We start from the raw sequence: 10,982 nt of genomic DNA on the forward strand, positions 1-10,982 counted from the left end.
GGCTGAATATGGACTTTTGTTCTTATTGAAAGTTTGAAAACTAAAACATCTTTGTGGTGTGGGGATGGCTGGTTTAAGCAGCCACACCTGCCCTGGGTCAAGCTAATTAGACCTGGCCAATTGGATAATTGGTTAAGAATTAGATAATTGGCCAGGCTAATTGGACCCAGGAACAGGAGTGGCTGCACCTGTGCGTAGTGAGGTAATCACTGCGCACAGGTTAAATCTGCCATCCCCACCCACACCAGGGAGCTCTCTGTCATGACAGGGTTTTACATCTGCTCATTTGGCTGTACCATCTTGCCAAACCCTCGTGAATAAATCTGGACTGCTTGAACATCATCTCCCTGTGTCTCTGTGCTGGAGGGCCCCAAGGAAAGCCACTTCGGTGGCCTGTGGCAGGCGTGTTTGCCACAATCTTATTGACAGAAAGTCCTTCTTTTGTCAAATTGGTGCTGTACGTAGGACCTCTAGGGTGTGCTCTTTAAATAAAGGGAGAGTGGATGAAGGTCTTGGAATAAGGAGGGAGGATCAGGGATAAGAACTGGTCAAATAAATAAAGCGGGGAATAAACACTCCAGTCCTGGTTCATGACAGATTTCCAAACAAATGACCATCATTTTGAATATTATTATTATTATTAATTATGTTTCTTGTTTGCACACCTGCTGTAACATTGCATTCAGTTAAAAACTGAGGCACACAATATGGAAATTCGGAGGCCGGAATCAGTAACCGGTATTTGACTGGCCATACTGGTCTATGCCAACGCCTGGCTTTCTCACATTATAGCACGAATGCCAACTGCAACCAAGCTTCCACATTCATGGAAGAAATAGATGAACTTGAAATCAAGTTGTGAAGGAAATATTTTAACATTAGTACAAATTTTCTTTGTATAAAATATTCAACCCTGTTATTATTGTGCACTGTTAAAAATTGGTCATGTACTTAGCAACAACTTTTCAACAACCTCCAGCCATCTGGAGGGGGTTCGAAGATTTATCTGATATGACCAGGCTGATTGAGAAGAGATGCGGGTTTACTGTGCTGCATAGTTTACTCATTAGTGGGCAAGCATCAGCAGAATTCATGAGAGGCTAAAAGGGCTCCAGAGTGAGACTTGAGACGGGTAACAAATATAGGTCTCACAGCAAGAGTTCCCCACTCAGGGAAGGTCTGCATGCACACGTCTCTGGAGAATTTTGGGAAAATGTTGAGGAAATGTTGGGCCATGGATTTTCAACCATTGCCCTGAACATTCAGCACCAAGAGTAAGCATCCAGGATTCATCACGCTTCTGTATGAGTTGAGTATGTGGGCGTTAAACAGAGATGTTAGTATCGTCCAAATTTCATTCTCTGACAGGTTTTTAAAGATTTCTGTCAGCGGGTAGCTTCAAAATGTAAAACGTAAAACACATCCAAAACACTTGTATACCAGGATGGTCATTACTCTTGCTGCACGCTGCAAACTCAATTCCCACCATTTTATCAGCAATAAGGTCACTGTGACCACAATTCGGACTTCAATCGTTGCTCTTGTCCGACCAGCAAACAACCGTGGGAGCCAAATCATAATATCTTTTTACTTCCGTTTTGCTGCGAGCGAATCGCTCATGGAATTGCTCCGTAGGGAGCAAATGGTCGTGCCATGTTCCCACACAATGAATAACAGAGATTATTTACCATTTTCCAAATGCAATATCCATCCATGTTTTAGACAGAACATACGTTCACGTAACACAACGCCAGAATTAAACAAAATAGCCCGTTATATCGTATACTTATTTGTTGCCAGCAACTGCACTTTCACTCTTGTTATGGTGACACACGGATACGAACATGAGCAGAACACAATCTTGAAAAATACCTTAACGTAATGTTAACAAGCTGCATGAAAAAGCAAACGTGAGTCAAAGCCGGCTACTCTGCATACGTAATATTTAACAACCAACAAACTGAAATTAAAGAACGTCGTGCTTGCTAACTAGCTAGTTATCTAACGATAACTGTCCACTAGCTAGTTTCAGATGGCAAGGTAAATTTAAAGATAACAGATTTCACCGATTAAACACATTCATACAGCAGCCAGTACTATTTTCCCAGTATTCCATAAAGGCTCCAAGACGACAGTTATTTGATTGTTAGCTACCTGCTTTCTTACTAGCTGTTTAGAATATACAGTTAGCTAGGCAGTTAAGTTACTTAGTCTGTAATAAAACATACTTTGCATTGATCTCACTGTTCCTCATTACAACATTAGCCAAAACTATCCACAAGCTAGCAAGCCTGCTGATCTGGCAGCTCCTTCCATTTCACTTTTTAAACTTGACACAAGCTAGCTATCGATAAGTAACTCGCTAGCAGGTTACCAACAAATTTTCAGTGACAGAAGGTAACTGGTAGAAAACTTACTGTGTATGACTTCTGCCGTTGAAAAATTTTCGCGGTTTAAAAAAAAAATTAAATAATATGTTGACAGTTCGTGTTGCTGCTCTTGCAGCTTTGCATGGTAAACTACAGTAAGTGTGTTACTTGTTGGCCAATTCACTTGATGACGTCAAGATCTGGCTGTGCTGTGGGCGAACAATCAGAACAGAACGAACGCATAAAGCAGTATCTTGGACTGACATTAGCTAAAAACAAATCAAGATTATAATTTGTTTTAGGCATTACTTTATCAATTCAATAGCTTCTTATATCTCAAGGGAACACCATAATTATTTCAAGGATCTTAATACGTCAATGCCTATGCGTTGAACTAGTAATTTAATATTTAATAGCCTGTAATTGTAAATTGTGTAAAAAGATTTTGTACATTTGGGGAGCGTAACCTCTAAAGTTGCTGTTACTGAATATCTCTTTATAGAACTAATGCTAGGTCTAAAGCTACAACAACTGTTGAACTCCCATTTGAAGTCAGTGTTTTTTGTGACATTAATTTAATTTAATATAATGTTAGCCATAACGATTTAAAATATCGGAGAGACAGAAGTGCATTTACTTAATACATATATGGGCAATAATGCCTATCGTGATATAGTGTGAGTGTTGCGTAGCCTAATAATTAAAAATAATTATAACGCGTAAAATTGAATAGGCTATTAATAACGGAGTATTGACTAGTAGCTTCCGGTTTCATCCGTGTTGTATTGAAGTGATATCAACAGGAATATGTGGTTTCAGCGGTAAAATAATTTGTCAGTGCAACTTTCGCGAGAGATAGACATTGCCACCAAGTGGATATAAAAGGCATCACGGAGTCTTTACACTCGTTTGCGTCAAGTAACACACGATATTCTGTGTGACATCCTATTTAACGGATGCGTAAATTCTGAAAGGTAAAGTGATGAAGTTTGTGAGAATCAAAATGGATTCTTTTAAAACTGAAACAATTTTTCTCATTTATTCAGATTCCTCAACAACTGGATCATTCAGTTACAGGACAGCCATCGACCTGCTGATTATGGTAATACATTTACAGGTTGTGACAGAGAACATTACCCATATGTGCAGACTACCAAAATGTCAGACAAACAGCTATTTGCAGCAATCACAGCCCTTTGAAAACGGATGTTTTCCGCATTTATACTGTTCGGCTGCCTTGCATAACTACATATAACTGCATGCTATGTAAAGATTTGTCTGATTATCCATAGATGGAACATGACATGAAGACAAAATATTTTTGGAACGTTTTAACAGAATCGAGAGCCGAATTTTAACCCTTCCCAATGTGGTTATGAAGTACTATTTTATATTGTATGAGGCTGAAGCTTGATACATGTTCCGAATACTCGACAATGTATGCATTGTATATTACATCTGCACATGCTGGGAACAGAAATTGAAAGGAGAGATTTCAGAGGTGTGTCGTGTTCCTGTGTGGGGCCATGTGGTCAATGGAGCTGTCTGGCTATGTGCTGACAGGTGGTGAACTAGCTTATAAGCCAGAATACGAGTGCTGAATTAAATAGTTCAATGATGAACCGGATGACAATGGAAGCAACAGAAAAGGTGAAATTAGCACATAGGACAAACACTGAAGTTCTCTTGGTTTCTAAACAGTTTATTGAACCAAAAAGAAAAAGCAAAAAAAAAAAAAAGCCATATTTTGGACAACTTTGGAAGACCTATACATAAGCTTTATTGTTGAGGGGTAGACACTATTTTATCTGTTAATAGACATTTGACGGATTTATTGTCACAATATATTTTCAGAAGTAGAAACAATATTTTTGTTCAATGCAGAACAAAAAAGTTAATTAAGAATAAGGTTAGGTTATTGGACTAGACATGATTCAGAATTTTGATATCATAAATATAATACAGTGGTCATTTTTATCGTTTGACAGCTGAAAGCTATTATGTTACCCTGACAGTAAAAACCATATTTTATCTGGGAAATTCAGAATTTAAAACACAATTAAAAATTTTAGAACGTATCATTGTAATAATGCATAAAGTAGCCAGAAGGTGGCACTAAAGTTCTACTTGCCATCTGCCTTTTAAAGTAATGTTATTGATAATTTATTTACTATTTTCCAGAAATACTGGACATTTTTGGCAAAGAGAGGCAAATTAAGACAATATGGTTGCATTAAAGAAGGGACTGTTTGGAGATTTATAAGATTGGACAACACAAAGCCAGCGCAACAGGCACGACCAAGAACACTGACCATCCCAGGAGGTGTTTCAAACACATTCTTGGAATTTTGACTTGTGGTTGTCCAAGCAGCTAGTGTTGGCATGGATACAAGCATTCACAGCATAAAAGCACACACAGATTTACTAAGATACCACTTGATCGGTTGTTCTGACCATTCCCTTAAGCCACCAAGGTCACAAGAAGGATACCAAGCTATGAGAGCTGTCAGATCACTGGCAATTTTGTATTAATAGTGGGAAAACTTCCCTTCTGGTTGCTCCTGAATTGGTGTATGATGCACATCCACATTATGGATGGATTATTGTGACATACAGAGGACTGATGTCCCAGAGAGTGGTCAAGGGAAGTGCACACGCCACAATAATGAGGGTGAGTTAACTTCTCACAGTCAAATGACTGACCCTAACCTGGCGTTGTTGTGTCTGAGGCAACAACTGTTTTTTGAAGAAGAGCGTGCTAGTTCACAGTTGTGGGCAAATCATTGAAAACTTGGGCTCATCAGAAGTTCTGTAGTCTTTTGGCTATAGGTAACAGGTCAATAACATAGTGGATATGTATTTTTTCCTCTTTTAGTCAGCATCTAAATAGGCCAATTTATTTAATAAATAAATCAGTTTTTTTTTTTAAATAAAAAATATTTTTTTCTGATAGCCTGCATTTTTATTCTAATATTTTCCCAGGACTTCAATCAATCCCCTGTCAAGGGATGGAGGAGTGTTTCAGCAGTTTTTCACTTGATGGCTAAAATAAGTTTTTCCCTTTTTTATTCTCCCTGGAAAATTCCCTCTTCAGAGCAATGATTGATTGACAGTTGATTTGATAAGTTTCTGTTTTACTCACTATGGCTGCCACACAAACAGCCTGGTCTAATTTATCATGCCATTTATCTTCTTTATGGGGACTGTCTAATCTGGGCTGTACTGTGCAGTGAATTGAGTGAAAGCGATGTCCCACAATGGGTCCACTGCAGTGCTTGCAGGTCAGTGTCTTTCACCACTCAGCTGACATGTGCTGTATACGCTCTATGATTTTAGCAAATGAGCCACTGCAGTTCAATATTAACATGTGTATGTAATGCATAAACAAAAAAATATGCGTAAATTGATTCATTTATTCATTTATTTGATCGAAAGAGTCACGCTATTGTGTCTTACTGCAAAAGATGATCATAAGTGTCCCAGAAGTCCCCGGCATTGCTTGATTCATAAGGCAAAGAAACATTATCTTGTCGGACTGAAACAGTTCTACAAAGCTCCCTGTAACTAGACAATTTTATCAAGAATGAATGTTCATTTGTTAACATTTTTCTGCCGTTGAACTATAAAATATTAAAATTAGTATAACATTTTTTTAAAAACAATTTCTTGTTCACACTCCAAAAAAACATAATGCATCTTTTTTTGATTATCGATTTTTTAAGAATATATCTTTCATTAGGGACATCAGTCTTTAGTTCTTATTCATTCAGTGACAAGATTCATTTCATTGCATTGTGGGTTGTAGCTTTACTAGTGAACAGTCCTGTATGTATCCTGTGTTAAAAACCATGTCAGCATTTTGGTCTTGTCATTTTTTTTCTTCAAAATTCTTCGCTAAGCCACTTTCACTTCATGGTTTCACACTGATTAAAACAGCCTCTTTCTCAAAATATGGCAAGCATGCTGTCTATATGGTTACATGGTATATTTGTACATTCTATATTGTTTAAAAGCATTTTTAAAAATAAAATTTTGCTGTTATTATGGACAATTCTATTTGGAATTCTGACTGTTGACCTGACACTAGTGCTGCTGTGTTATAGAAAGAAAAACACCTGCCTTTTGTTAAACAGACTGCTAACAGGTATAACATGATTTTTGGACTTTCGCAGTGTGTTCGCAGAGCGTCAGCTCTGTAAGACTGCACTTTATATGCATTTATATGACAGCTAGAGGTTTTGATATTATGAGTTTTACAATTTTCCATCTCAGAGATGGACATATGAGGTTGAATGCTTTGTTACACAACTGCTCCATAATTACATACAGTACCTGTGACATACGCAATGACATTTATGAAACCATGAAAATGGTATCTAATGTATGGTGTCTGTTTACGTGCCCATATCACCCAAAAACACAGCAAACTCTTCTTTGTAATGCTAGATGCTAATCATTGTTAACTCTGTCCATAATTAACTGACCAATTAACCAGCTATTAAACCCCTGAATTAAACCCATAATAAATACTGACTGCCATTCGGTCATCAGAGGGTTATATAAATAGCATTAAAACAAAAGAAATTGTCTGGGGAGAGAATTAGATTTATCAGTTGAGCAAAGCTGTCACACAGAAAGAGAATAATTTATATAAAGCAGGAGGCTTATAAATCTCAATAAATAATAAAAATGGAAATATACAAAAAGGAATGAAACAGTTTTCAATGATTTCACTCATGTTTGGTACATGTAATTGCTAATTATGTCAGCAGTGTTTCTGTTGAATTGCTATCGCCGAAAAGATTTTCTCATGCGTCTTAACCACGAGCCATTTAAAAAAAAAAAAAGAATTAATTAGGCAATCACTGTAATTACTGTTTATATTGTTCTTAATGAGCCCAAAGGCGAATGAGCTGCACTCATCCAAATTACGCTCATGAGGCGTCGAGCCAAAAAAAGGTCTAAATAAACAGGGGAAATGTGCGTGGAACTTCCCCAAATGCTCACCAGCCAAAACATCTTCCTGGGATACCGCAATCCAACACACTCAACACTTTCCGAGATCTCAAAAATGGAAGTCTGTAAGACAGAGAAAACCGCTTTATGCTTGCCCCAAGAAAGTTGCAGACAATTCACGTTCGGTTATGAACACATTCTGTTCTGTCTGTCTCATCTTTCAGTGTCCAGGGTTTTCCATGATGCCATACAAAGAAAATATGGGTATTGCTCAGTTAAAAGATTTTCCACCACCGAAGATGTCATTTTTTAAATCGTTTAATTGTACAGCTCTGTTTCACCATAAAAGCTAACATTTAACAATTGACAGCATCTCATCATTCAAAGGCTCACAGACTGTCTTTTTCTTGGGCATTTAAAACATAGTGCACCTCCCTGGGTGAACAGATTAATATATTTCAGTGGAGCGAGTGCTACTTATTGGCTTAATTTCTCCTGACCACTTGGCTGATACATACAGCTAAGGACATACAGCTAATTACATCTAGGTAAAGGCACTTCAATAGCTGTTTAAACATGATGTTATTATTGGTCATTGAATCCTCAGAAAAGCATATTAAAGCATTCCAACTTTTGTGGAAGTTTAAGCCAGGAGCAACGTCTCTTAAGTTATCTTTTCCATCTCTGCTCCAGTCACATTTCTATATGTTTTTACATTAACGTTTTTGCACAGGACCAATTTGAGTGCCCAGTCAGAAATATAATTTGATTAGATTGGTTTTTCACAGCTGTGCTGGACATTAATGTTCAGAAATACGAAAGGGTTCGATTTGGGCCCAGAAGATTAGAGATGCCTGCTCTACATGAGTACATACCCACTCAACCACTCAGCCAGTTCAGTGGAGAGTCCCTGTAGTGCTCTACACAAGGCAGCAACCTCCATTTTACATGAAAAGAGAATGTGAAAAAGACCTTCATACTAGTCTCAGTATTTGGTCTGCTTGTATACAACATAATATTGTCAAATAAATGAATGAATATATTAATGAAAGGAAACTCTGCTATATGAGTAGATATTGTAAACGTTAAATAGGACAACCGAGTAAATATGATGTATTTTGTATTTTTATTTTTACACCTATTTTACTTTCATTGATAATTTGGAAAACCCTGATATATATGTAGGCCCGAAGCTCATGCAGCCGGCCACAGCCAATGCAGCCAATAACAGTGCATGCAGCCAGCCGCAGCCAATGCAGCCAATAACAGTGCATGCAGCCAGCTGCAGCCAATGCCAGGAAACTACATGCAATTGATTGGAGAGAGATTGATATTGCGGGTGGTTATTGTTATGAGGCATAACACCGAAACCCTCCTTCCCTCCATGGCGACGGCCAATCATAGGACTCCCACTCACAGCAGGCGCAGGCACTGACAGAAACATGGGGAGCATTACAGTGTCAGGAGTTAGTGCTTTAGCTGGATGTGCCCCTTTGTAGGTGGGGAATATGCTGTAAAGGTATAAAATAAAGTTCTTATTTCGTATTTTAATTCCCCTGAGAACTTTGACAAAGGGAATTTGTTAGTGCCATGCTAATCCTTGTCTTCGGTTTGTTTTTGTTTCTTGTTTCTTTTTTTTGTTTTTTTGCAAGAAGGCAAGTGCAGGTCACCTCCCTCGTCAGTGCTGGGTGAGTGGTGCAGTTAATATTCATTAGCAGCCTCCAGACACAACCTGACAGGCGACCCCATGTTCGCACATTCACTGCATATTGGCTTAATTCTCGTTTCCTGTTTCTTAGAGCTGACCGCTCCTGCTCCACTCCTGTTACCCTGGCGACATCCCAGCAGAACCTCCCCTCCTGTTGCCTCACAGTGGCTATTAGCCAACTGCAAGGATGTCAAAGGCCCCTTTTCTGTTGTCAAGGCATCAGGGTGGGAAAAAAGCGCTGTCAAACAGTGCCCTGCCACTAACACTGCGCTTGTGTTTCCTGGGGTCGTCCAGAGTCGATAAAACCGCTTGCCCTGCCACAGGGACCCGATCTTCTGTCTCCGTAGCAACCGTAAGCCTTCTACAGGCAGCACTAAACCCAACATGCCTGGGTGTGATGCGCCCAAAGATAGGAACTACGTTTCCTGCTTGACAGAAGGTCATGTTTTTAAATTCCAGGAGTTGATTTCTGCTATGGGTTTGTCCATACTGGGCATGCTCCATGCTGGCAAAGTTGAAGCCAGAGAAAATGGATGCCGGCTCTGGGCAGACCCCGGCATGGTCGCACGCTGCTGCACAGACCGCCAGCCGCCTGGATTGAGTTACACTCCAAAACAGTTCTGACTGCTACCAGGTGTAACAAAACCTATTTGCACAGGGTCACTCCACATGGCAATTACATGCGCTCCCCTCCTCATGCGTGTGCACCAGCACCTGAGATATAGAGAAATCTTCAGCGGTCCCTGTATGAGAGCTGTCAGCTCTTTAATTAACAGTCATTTCCTTAGCCCCCGCAACCAGCTGCTGGTCTAACCAAATCAGCAAGAGAGGCAAAGCTTAAAAAAAACAGAAGTGAGAACAAAAAAAAGCAGTGCCACGGGAAAAAAAATGAAGGCCACACTCACTAATACAGAGATGCCATTTCCCAGATATGAAAAATTGACTTTCATTATTTTAATATGAAAAATTAATAACTGCCTCACGTTTCATGCAGACATTTATCTAAATAGAGCTTCTAATTAATGTGTCTGGTGCCCTTATTATTCTTTGAGGGAATGTTTTGCTGGCTTAGATGCTGAGAAGGTCGGTTTTTGAAAACGGCCGATGGGAGACGCTGTTCACCAATGTGCCCCTCGGTTGGGTGGTGCTGGGGTGTGGTCGGCAGCCTGTTTTTAACGATATGTCGAAATGAAGTAATGCATGTTATGACGGAAATGTTCTACGAGTCTTTCTTAGAAATTCGTTTCTTTCTCACAAAAAGGTCATACTTCCTTTCATAACAAAAGAAACAAATAGCTGCCTTTCGACTCCTGTCATATACCTACCACCGCATTATCACCTTACGAAATAAATCATAACGTGGAAACTGTGGGTTTTTACTCATCTTATTTCTTGGCATACAGTTTTAGGGTGTGTATTCAAACATACACAACACCTTGTTTTGCAACACTTTACTAATACTTTATACTATTTCAGTGTGTTCTTAAAACATTCGTGAAAATGAGTGAGATCAATATTCATTGTAATTCATGAACATTCACAACCACTTATTGCAAAGGACATAAAATCTCTATAATTGATGCATTATGTGCTTTTTGACCATTTACGTCAGGCAAAGTGCAATAAGTAGAGATGAATATTTATGAACAATTAAGTATATTAAGACAAATGAATGATTTTGTTTGTTGGTAGGTAATGCTTGATAAGGCCTTACTTACATCATCAACCTATGATAACGCACATTTTTAAACATTTGTTGTTCATGTAATCCTCACTTAATATTTAAAGTGTAGAATTTCCTGACATTATATTTTTACTGTTTTGTAGAATGCAACAGTAGTTAGACACTTTAATAATGAGACAACGAGTGGGTTGTTATTCGTGTAGGCTGAAATAATAGCGTTGTCTGTTATCTGGTAGGGCCTGAAATCAAAGGTGTGGGTGAAGGG

The 10,982-nt window shown here is 38.8% G+C and overlaps 1 protein-coding gene and 1 long non-coding RNA gene across 10 annotated transcripts in view; one reads left to right on the forward strand and one right to left on the reverse strand.

Moving 5' to 3' along the window:
• Positions 1–2,570, reverse strand: part of LOC135239880 (neurocalcin-delta A) — an 83,628-nt gene extending 81,058 nt beyond the window's left edge. For both annotated transcript variants that reach the window (XM_064308889.1, XM_064308878.1), the window contains exon 1: positions 2,418–2,570. The gene's annotated coding sequence lies outside the window, so the exon portion shown is untranslated. The remainder of the gene's footprint in view (positions 1–2,417) is intronic.
• LOC135239917 (uncharacterized) lies at positions 1,078–9,904 on the forward strand. Of its 8 annotated transcripts, none has more exons than XR_010325532.1 (4): positions 1,078–1,308; positions 3,416–3,471; positions 8,978–9,013; positions 9,125–9,904. It is a non-coding gene; the product is annotated as an uncharacterized LOC135239917 (long non-coding RNA). The 8 variants fall into 8 exon arrangements; XR_010325533.1 differs by having other exon boundaries at positions 8,981–9,013; XR_010325527.1 differs by having other exon boundaries at positions 1,078–1,274.
• The last annotated feature ends 1,078 nt before the right edge of the window (positions 9,905–10,982 follow it).

Source organism: Anguilla rostrata, chromosome 1 (genome assembly GCF_018555375.3).
Source record: "Anguilla rostrata isolate EN2019 chromosome 1, ASM1855537v3, whole genome shotgun sequence".
NCBI classification, from domain to species: domain Eukaryota; kingdom Metazoa; phylum Chordata; class Actinopteri; order Anguilliformes; family Anguillidae; genus Anguilla; species Anguilla rostrata.